Source organism: Sinocyclocheilus anshuiensis, unplaced genomic scaffold (genome assembly GCF_001515605.1).
Source record: "Sinocyclocheilus anshuiensis isolate Anshui unplaced genomic scaffold, SAMN03320099.WGS_v1.1 scaffold356, whole genome shotgun sequence".
Taxonomy (NCBI): Eukaryota; Metazoa; Chordata; class Actinopteri; order Cypriniformes; family Cyprinidae; genus Sinocyclocheilus; species Sinocyclocheilus anshuiensis.
In genome coordinates this window covers 265,393-276,467 of record NW_015554097.1, presented here as the reverse complement: position 1 = coordinate 276,467, position 11,075 = coordinate 265,393, and the positions used below count along the sequence as shown (strand labels likewise).

The following is an 11,075-nucleotide window of genomic DNA, read 5'->3' as shown; positions in this document are numbered from 1 at the left end:
AAACAGGTTGATGTTGTGTTTTCCAATACATTGCCATAATCACCACTCTGTGGCCTCTTATTGCTAATGTGTAGTTGTTATAGCCACCTTTTTATCATTTTCCATTTCCCAGCACAGGCAAGGACAAGCACTGAGGGATAAATATCAGTATTGACATTGGCTTACTCATCAAAAGCCATTGGGTGATCAATAAATGAAGCACAGCCAGAATTACAGATGCCGTTTTCAGTTTCTTGATACAGCTGTAGTTATCTCACCTTCACTAATGTGTCTTGGCTTGGTCCTCCATTACCCTTGCAAACCACACATTAACACTGGTCTAGCTCTGTTAACACCCGGTCTTGCTCACAGGGCCATACAAAGCAGGCGGTGTTAAGCCACCAAATCAAATATGTAAATAATTGAAGTACTGTGCCAGAAAATGTGGTTGGCAATGAGATGGCCAGTCCATAAGCATGCAGAGCGGGATTTTCCAATTTCCTCCTTCTACAAACCCGCACACTTGACATTTCTCTGATCCAATCCCAGAGACATCTTTAAGCATAAAGCCTTCCAGAGACTGTTTCTGTTTCCACCTCATTGATTTGGAAAACAGCAGCGATAAAGGCAGCAGGGTAATTAACAGATTTGCAAAGAAGTATTGTAAAGACAACCAATGAACGTCTTCTGGCTTATTATCTATAGTAGATTTGAATTAGTACTGAGGAATTTAAAATCTGCCATTTTGCACTTCAACAAACCCTCTCAGAACAAACTGCTGTGGCAAAAGGTTGGTAACAGGCTTTGACAATATGAGAACCAATCCTGGTCATTTACAGAACATTTAAAAACATTTAATGAGGAATAGATGTTGTTGAAGACGATGAGTGGCATTTTCCAAATAAATAGCAGTTTGAATGGTATTATATATAATAATAATACAAATTCGAAACAGAAAGAGGAGAACCCCGCTCCCCCTCTCATTACTAATGCTTGTAACCATAGAAACCTAGAGCCTACTCATACATAAATAAAATGGAGGACAACCAAATTGTGATGGATAGTTTTGTACTTGTGTATTTATTTATCCATATGTTCACTGAGTAAACAATGATATGATTACTGCAGTGTATATTTGCCTTTGTGGGATCTTGGTAAACAGCTACACAGCTGCACACTCACACAACTGAACACACACACACACAGATTCACATGCATGCATTCTTGTCATACATATATGCAATCTCCACACTCTGCAAGCAAATATGCATCAACCATGGAAATGGAACTGTTTTCAAATTTGAAAATATGTTGTTGTTGTTTTTTCACATAAAAAAGAGGAAACATTGTCAGAAAAAAACAGTCTCTCAAAGCATCAAGGATATTCTTTGCTACAGAACCGAAACGATCCATATGGATTTTTGTCTGTTGCTCTGAAGGCTGCCCTGACTTTAACCTTCATTCCTTACCTTAATGTTAACCTTTGAAATAAAAACAGCATAGGCTTGATCGAATCTGCCTCACTGACTTGTGCAGTAAGGGTGTAATATTGGCTTGATTGATGATGCTAAATGGGATACAACAGTGATTACTTCATACTTTGATGACAAACCACACCAGCAATTTATTGCTGCTGTTTTTTTTTTTTTTTTTTCCTGACAGAGAAGGGTAAATATAGACTATGCTCACAGAAATTGACACAGCATCATATTTAATACTGAGACAGGGAATTGTTTCTTGTTTTGCCTCACAGTTGATCACTGGGTTGTAACAGCTGTTGTGCTGCTGGAACCACAGACACATAAGAACACCACAAATACAATATAATAGGAGTGATGACTGTTCCCAAAAGACATTTAGTCCCAGCTAACAAACGTTTTAAAATGTTCTCATTAAGTTATAAAAACATTATTTCTGAATGGTCTCTGAACATTTAAAACATCTAGATTTTTAAATGCTTTAAAAATGTATTTTCTTTGGTAATACAAATTTTAAGGGAACGTTATGATTTTGCAAGCATTATGGGAATATTAGAATCAAGTAGTAACATAAAAAAAAAATGTCAACGTAAAACAGAAAAAAAGATCCATAAGCAATGTACAGTATAAATAATATTTTCATGTTAAGAATGTTTTGAGAATGTTTTTAGGTTGTAATAATTTAAAAAAAAAATCGAAACTAAAAGATTTCAGAAAAAAATGAATGAATTATGTACAAATAATGTTTTAGTTCTAACGTTTTGGGACATCATTAGTTTGTCTAAAATTTCAAAAAATGAGAAAAAAAAAGTCCAACTAAAATATTTTAGAAAAAAAAAAGTCCAAGAGCAATGTATAAATAAAGTTTTTCTGCTAACGTTTTGAGAACATTGTTAGTTTGTCTAAAATTTAAAGAAATGTTAAATGAACATCCAAACTAAAATGTTTCAGAAAAAAAAAGTTTCATGAATGATGTATTATTGTTTTTGTGATAATGTTTTGTGAACATTATTAAAGACCAGATAACTTTGAACAAGCATTCTATTCATGTTACTGGAATAATGTTTGTTCATAACTTTGGGGAAACCTTGCCAGGACTTTAAGAAATGTTCCCTGTTAGCTGGGGTAGAGATGAGAGTTATTGCAAATCCTTTTTTTCCGATTACTGTGATTTGTCTATCTGTGTGTGTGTGTGTGTGTGTGTGTGTGTGTGTGTGTGTGTGTGTGTGTTATAAGGCAAAATGTCCCCTCAAAAACGGCAATATCCAAAATCCTTGGGGACATTTTTTGGTCCCTATGAGGAAACAAGCTTATAAATCATACATAATTAAGTTTTATTGATTGATTGATGTTTTTTTTTTTTTTTGTTAAAATGCAGTTACTTTTAAGGTTAGGGTAAGGGGATAGAAAATACAGTTTGTATAGTATAAAAATCATCATGTCTATGGGATGTCCCCCTAAACATGGAAACCCAACATGTGTGTTTTTGTGTGTTTGTGTATAAGCATATTGTCTTTTTGCTGTCTATTTGCATTTTCGAAGCATACACACCATCACTGCTCATTCCTAATTGGAAAAGGTGAGGTGACACAGTGAGGCTGTTGACAGTATAAATCATGCACGTGGTACACTGACTCGTGAGTCAGAGGTATGTGACTCATACCTCTGACATGACCTCTGACACATACCTCTGAGACAGCAGCATCTCCGAACACATATGCACTGAGGCTATATAGTACAAAACCTTCAGACGGGCACATCTGACATGCTCCTTCCTCTTAATATCACCAACCTTGTGGAGGAACATCAAAAGTCCTGAAAATCAAACCTTCAGACATTTGATAAATGTTATGACACATTTCAATGTCAAGAATCAGACACAATTCACTATTTCTAAGATCTTAAGAAATAAAGATATTTGAATTATCCCAGGCTCAAAACTTTGCCCAAGAGATCAAAGGTTGCCATGTGTTTTACTCGCTATTTCACCCTTGATAAATACTCTCTAAAAGCTTCAAACAGAAACAAAGATGAGGATAGCCTTTCAGTATCTGCAGTAGGCCTCTTTGAATCAGACCTTAGAAATTCCAAAAAAAATTAAGATATGTTAACATATTTATTTTTTGCTTTTATGAATGCATGATTTAGAAACATACAATGTATGTTATTCCTGTTAGCAGAACGCATTATCATTTTTACATCAATAGACTTTTTTTTTTTCACACAAAATATCCATAAGCTACGTGTACTGTGTGCTCTTACTCCAATAGAAGGGGCTAAAGGAACACAACCACCCTCCAAAACTGCTGAATATGAGAATCATGTATTTGAGCCTGAGTGCAGTGGTTGTTTTTGCTTACCCTCACACTATATTTGCATGTGATATTTACTCTCAAGTTGCACTAGTCTGCTCAGATCAGAGAATTCTCATATTTACATGCATTTGATTTCTTCCTTTTCATATTTCACTTGCTATTGATTAATATTACCGTGTGAAAGAAAACCCCATCTATAAAGTTGTCTTACATGATAAATGGGGCCATGTTAGCATGAGAGATTGGAAATGCAAATGAATGATCTATTTAGTGTGTGGATATCTGGGTATGGAAATACTATGTGTGCGTGTGAGGAATATCCTACTCTTCCAAGACAGGAAATTCTGATCCCTTTGCCCAAGCAAGCATGTTACAACAGGGAATTAAATCTCAACACAAGCCACCTGGGTGTGAACAACCCGTTCTCATCAGTCTGCGTATAAATAACACGACTTTACACTTTCTAATTGCGTGTAATGCATACGCCAAATAAATATGTTGTAGTTACTGTGCATTGGCTACACATGACAAGGTCGAGCAACAGTTAGGCTACTATGGTAAAAATATGGTAAATGTGTGGACTTTTTACATGATCACGACTATCAAGCGATACCGGGTTGGTTGATTTATTGTGCTGTCATCAGCCATGTCTAAAAGCTGAAGACCCTTGTCACAACATGATTAAAAACGGTTTTATTTATTTCAAACTGCAACAGGTATATACAGTAGAAGTTAGCTTAGGCTAATGGCAATGGTAGGCTAGCAGCTGTGCTAACTGAGCAGCCCACTGTTCCATAATTTGAACGCATACGCTACCATTTTAACACATGACCCCATGTAACATGATGCAGAAACACTGAAATAATTAAAATAATACCGTTAACCACATGATCTCATTACAAAAAAACATCGTTGCCCTTACCCGTTTGAAGTTGTACACGCATCAGGTGAACTGGACGAACTGAGCCTCGCTGGTGACGTCACTGCCGCTGAAGATGACGCGTGGTATTTGGACGCATCTGCTCTCCACCGAAGTTAATGTGAAGGATTGGCGTATCATATGCACGCAAAATTGGCATTTGGCGTATGCATTACACGCAATTAGAACGTGTAAAGTCGTGTTATTTATACGCAGACTGATGAGAACGGGTTGGTGTGAAACAATATAGTACATGCCAGAGATAAACACGTCTCTTCTTTGAAATGGGGACGTTGGGTTTGAGGAGTTCAGAATTATTCATATTCGCCAGATGAAACAACAATCAAGCACTTAATGAAAGTATGTTGCAGTTTTAGAAAACCACATTGAGCAGTAAATGTGTTAAAAAAACTGTAACTGGGATCACACCCCTTCAAAAGGTACTCGTTTTTGGTACATTTTGTTTACCGTTAGGTACTAATATGTACACTTTAGGTACTAAGGCTACGTATGCACTGTTAGTGTTTGTGATTGACAGCCACATTTATTTACAGGTGCTTGTCAAAATCACACAGAAATCAAAATCAAACAAAAGTTCACACAGTAGCTTAAATAAAGGCATGAATATCTATCTGTTTGAACTGAAGTCAAGCCTGTATTCAATGTGTCTGTATTCAACCACCTGTAACCATAGCAACATTGACTTAAGTAAATATTAAAGATGGCGATGTCAAAAACAGCTTATTAAACAGCAAAAAGTATTTTGACATTTGAAATTTGACATGACAAAAGTTCAACTGAAGAGTGATTTCATCCATCATATATTAATTATACCTCAGGAAAGAGTGGAACATTTGAGTCATGCACAGACCACAAAACTTTCTGGAGCAGTGACAGTGACTGGATCTAAACCTTCAGATGACACCTTGCAAAACTCATATCTGTGGCTCTGTAAGTTACTGAAACCACCCATGAAAACCCGCAAGGTGCATACGAGCAGCACAGAGTGGGACTCTCACACTGTATGTGTGAGTATGAGTTTGTTTATAGAATGTGGTTCAGAGGCCATTTAGTGTACGTCCTGGGGACCTTTTTTTGTTAGCTGGGTTATCACCCCCGTAAATAAAATATATGTGAATGCAAACAATAGTAAAGACTCAAAATACCGGGCTGAAAACCATATTCTGCTGCTGTGTGAAGTTGGCCTAATATGCACCCTTTAGCTGTAAATATCAACCCAGTCTCATAAAAATACGTACCTCTGGGTGCTTTTCTGTACGCTTTATTAATCGAAACTCTGTAAATGTGTGTGAAAAGGAATAAAAGGTGTCGAAGTTTTACTGCCTCTAGTGTTCATTTCTTTTGGAAATTGCAGTGATATGTACTTATTGGTACGTATTTCGCATCTCGCGAAAATGTGCCCTCGGGTACGTTTTTGCCATGAGACCAGGTTGGTAAATATGCTACTTTCCCCAAATATTAAAGAGATAGTTCACCCAAAATGAAAATGTCATCATTTACTCACCCTCATTTTGATCCAAAAAAAAAAAAAAAGCCTTCGGAGACATTTCTCAAAAATGCAGGTTTAGAACAACATGAGGGTGAGTAAATGGTGACAAAAAAAAAATAATAATAATTTTGGGGTGGAGTATCCCTTTAAGGCACAATATACAAAGATGCTTATGGACAATAAAGGTAAAGTTAATCACTCACCTTTTTACAGTTTGTTGTACACTGGATTTTGTCTAGACAAAATAGAGTAAAAAGCAATGAAGTGCAAAATTAAAAATACTGGTAAAACGGCTGTAAAACATAAATATAGAAAAATCCTTCATATTAATACAGTACATTGTCCCATATTTTACTGTTTTTTTTAGAGTGTAATACAGAATAAATGTTAATGAAACAAAAACAAACTGAGATATAGCATAACTAATGTTCCATATGTCATAGCATCAGTTATTTGTATGATTTGCACTATAGCTTCTACTTCCATATAAACTGCGGGGACACAGACAGAACTTCTCCATTTCATTAATAGCAACATAGATTAATAGCTCTCACCTTGAAGAAATATGAGAGGGGTGGTGATATATAGCTGTTAAAACATTATATGACAGTCACTTTTATTGAAAGAACACATTGAGACTGGATATAGGACTGACGATAGAAAAGCACTATATAAATGAACTAATGAAGTTCAAACTTCAGATAGCTCAGGGTCATATGACCGTTACAATCTGAGCTGATTTAAGGAGCAGGAAGTTGTGCTACTTGAGTTTCACAGCATCCTTATTAAACGGAAGGACAACAAAACTAATCTAAGTGCAGGGGAATGATGCTTAACTGATACACTAATTTACAGGAAAAGAGATAAAGAAAGAAAACCGAGAAGACAGAAACAGTCAGTACATCACTTCTATCTCCTGACCCTGATAAACTTTACATTATCTAGTCTCTTGAGTCTTTCCAATTGCATGGCTACTATAGTTCATGTGAGCTGCTGACCTGTGCTGTAACCTTTCAGTGAAGACACAATTATCACCTAGCCAGAGGCAGAGAAATGGATTGATCTGGCTGTAGTTAACTGTAATTCATTGGCCCCTGTCTGTTAAGAGTCCTATGGGGAGGATTAACGTGTCAGAGGACCTGAAAAACCAACCTAGTTCTCTAATAATGTCCCAGCTCTCCTGTTGTTTGCAGAGTGAACTGTTTGCACTTGGGATAAAAGCATTGAAAACACACACTCAATATATAAGTTTGACTTCTGGAATATTTCATATTTAGAACAATGTTCAAATAGACCTTAGTGTTCCAATAACCTCTTGCGACCTTTAATTCAATATAACATTATTTTGAATGCGTAGTTGATTTCTTTTTAAAGAAGTGATTATTTGGTTATTACAGAGCTATGGAAGATTAATATTAAGTTTAAAGCATGATGATTTGTTTTCGTTCTGTTTGCTGGCCCATGAAATCAAGTGGAAAGCTTGTATAGTGTGTCTTGTCTTTGATTTTGGATTCTGGAGGAGACGGTCTCAATTAAAGCCTGACATCTGAAATATGGTGTCAGAATTAATAAATGCAATTAGGTCTTATTGTTCAGTGAAGTGCATAAATTACAATGTGTGGGTATTCTCTAAAAGTGAAGTATAATGTTGTTTTAAGACATATTGTGGACTTCAAAATAAGGTTGAACTATTAATGAAGTTTAGTTTCCAATTTAAAAAAAAATTATCTTGATTGTGGCGTTTATTTCTGTGGCTAAATGGATAGGGGGACTTTTTAAAAGTATAAGGCCAGGTATTTATCTGTAATAAGCAAGACTGTGACAGGCATTTCCTATTTTCCCTCAGGAGAATTCAAACAGTTTATAACATCTGGCAGCTATTTAGCCATAAACAATGTATGATACAAGTCCTGATGTGTGTGGCAATATATAAGAAAGCTATTATTAAGATTAAACTACAATTCAAAAGTTTGGAATCAGTAAGATAGATAGACATGCACAAGACACTTCTTTCAAAAACTACAAAAAAAAAAAAACGTTTGAACTGTGGTGTATATTAATTAATATACTTAATTAATTTAACTATTTGATTAATATGCCTATCCATTACCTTTTAAAGGTAAAGTGTGTCATTTCTGAGCAGAAATTGTAAAACTCAAACCATTAGTTGAGCTACAGTTGCTGTTGTTGTTTGAGGCTGGTCAAGCGTTGCTTTGATAGCAACACAAAGCTACAGTTTTTGACAGAATCAACCTACAACTGTCTTATACTGTCCTGAAAAGGCAAAACACAGTTACTATGCCAACTCTGAACCTGAGAATATCGCCATGTCAATTCACGCTCCAGTTATTGTGTTGTACCTTTGCATGACTGTATAGATGTTTATATATATATTAAGCTGTGGTAGGAAAAAATATTCTAATATCGAAAGAAAATATTAGCAGCAGTATTCTCAGAAGTGAGAACTTCAACACCACAGCATGTGTCTCTAATGAAATTCCTGTAATACCAGATAAAAGTGTTACTGCTTTGTTTTGTTTTGTCATGTTTGTGGCTCCTGCCGGGGCGAGAAAATGCCAAGGAGGAGTCAGATGATATGCTCATAAATCATGACACTGTGCAGTAAATCTGGTGCAGGTGTGGCTTATTGATCTCCCAAGAGAAATATAGTCCCTCCATTCTCTTTCTCTTCTGCTGATATACGGCCACACTGACATTGTAAATGAGTCTCAGGGCCATCCATGGAGGTTTGGACAAAGGGCACCATTTGAGGCTACTTGGTGTAAGAAAGAAGAGTTATCAAAACATGCTGAAAATCTTGTTATCCCTGAACAGCCTTCATTACATTGTTGATCATACACATTAGCAGAGAAAGGAAAGAAAAAGGGAAGAGAAGGGGAAAAGGAAGGAAGAAATAAAGAATGTTACAGGAAGCAGCTGCAGAAGGAGATCTGTGATAAAGAAACACATCGACTGGTGTTTCTCCAGGGGAGCTCCTATATCTCTGTGTAACTGAGGGGAATATTGCACAAGCCTCCTGTGTACACCACAGCTCCTTATGTGTGAGATTACAATATCATGGTGACACATTATGCTTATGTGTTTGTTTTGTCTTTTATCAGGGTAAGATTTGCATTGTGCATGTGTTGATATGTAGGAAAAGCATGTCAATATTTTTAGTTGTATATATTGTGCTTACTAACGAAGGCATTGCATGCAAAGATGCTAATCTGTTGGGTTCATAATTGTATCTTTAGTTAAACTGAAGCATGCAGTGGTGGCCCATCTTTTCAACATGGTGAAAATAGCAATATTTCTCTTATATTTCAGACAATGCAAAACAATTCATTAGGATTGACAAAATTGTTATTTCTTGAAAAGCAATGTGCAGGCATGAGCCATGAATATTGTGTTTTTAATGTATTTTTATTGTACCTAACCATAAATCAAACCCCAATCTTCATGCTAATGTTTTCTAAAGCAGTGATTCACAATTTTTATTTATTTTTTTCCTCAGGACCAAAATTTTACAGTGCACATCTAGCGATGAAGTAGTGTAGATCTTATTTTCTTTTACCTTGTGTAGTTTTATCATTTTTATTTTTGTATAGTTTTATTCTCCGTTTGGAAACAAAATATCAGGTGAGTGGTACTAAAAGGATTATGCTCATAGCATTTGAAAATAACCACCAACTTTAAACCCCAAACCTAACCGAAAGTGTTAACAAAAACAAAACATGAGATAAAAAAAAACACTTAGGTTGAAGCAGCCAAGCCATTCTACAAGTCTTTGAGCTTCTCCACACCACAAGTGCAATGTTGTACTAGGTGAGCTACCGAGCAAGTTTACTACATCAGAAAAGCCATACATATAGAGCTAGTGATGTGATATCAAAATGTATTATTTTATGAATCATGCACTATGGTTTTGTGATCATGGTGTGCAAGGAATATTGTGAAAATAAGTCTCTAGTAATAGATAATCTGCCCTGTAATCATAATTTGTGTGAGAAGGTATAAAAGTTGTTGGTGTTTCATTTTAGACAGAAACTGCAGTGAATTGTATGTAAGTACATTTTTGAAGTTTTGACTAAAGTGTAGGCAAAAATGTAGGCAGAGGCATGTTTTTTTCTAAAGAGTCTATATTACAGATGCATTTTCGGTAACACTTTATTTTGATGGTCCCTTTTGAATATTCTGTTGACAATAAATAATGTTGCACCTACATGTCTACTAACTCTTATTAAAGTATTAGTAGACTGTCTGCTTAATGTCTGCTAACCCTTTATTGTGATTGTCTCCCAACAGACATTATACTGACTATAAGTAACTTTGCAAGTACATGTCAACTTATTGTAACCCTAACAGTCTACTAATACTCTACTAAGACTCTAATGAGAGTTAGTAGACAAGTAGGTACAATGTTACTTATAGTAACAGAATGTGTGAAAGGGACCATCAAAATAAAGTGAAACCGGATTTTCATCAAAATACAGTGGAGTTTGATTGGATGTATGGCATTGTGTGACATCACTGATGAAAAAAATGGGTATTGTTTTCTCCTTATTTGTAAAACGTGATCAGTTTAATTTGCTATCATACACAATATGTAAATAATGCCATTTTATTATTTGAATTTAGCATTATTTTTTTCCCCTGATCCATCAGAACAGACATGAAACCCATTTGCGGGTTGCAACCCACCAGTTAAGAATCACAACATCAAACAATGCATTATTTTGTTATGGAAAAGAGCTATGCAATTGTCCTGCTTGTTAGCTAACAAATGTTACTCAAAATAATGGGCAGTGATTGTTTGCTACATAGCAATGTGGAGAAAAAAAAGGAATGGAAAAAAATCAGGAAACTCCTCA

General features: G+C 35.6%; 1 long non-coding RNA gene across 1 annotated transcript; it reads left to right on the top strand.

The window, feature by feature from the left end:
* Nucleotides 1–4,715: 4,715 nt before the first annotated feature.
* Nucleotides 4,716–9,593, top strand: LOC107669517 (uncharacterized). Its single transcript, XR_001632000.1, has 3 exons — nucleotides 4,716–4,925; nucleotides 5,344–5,346; nucleotides 9,583–9,593. It is a non-coding gene; the product is annotated as an uncharacterized LOC107669517 (long non-coding RNA).
* The last annotated feature ends 1,482 nt before the right edge of the window (nucleotides 9,594–11,075 follow it).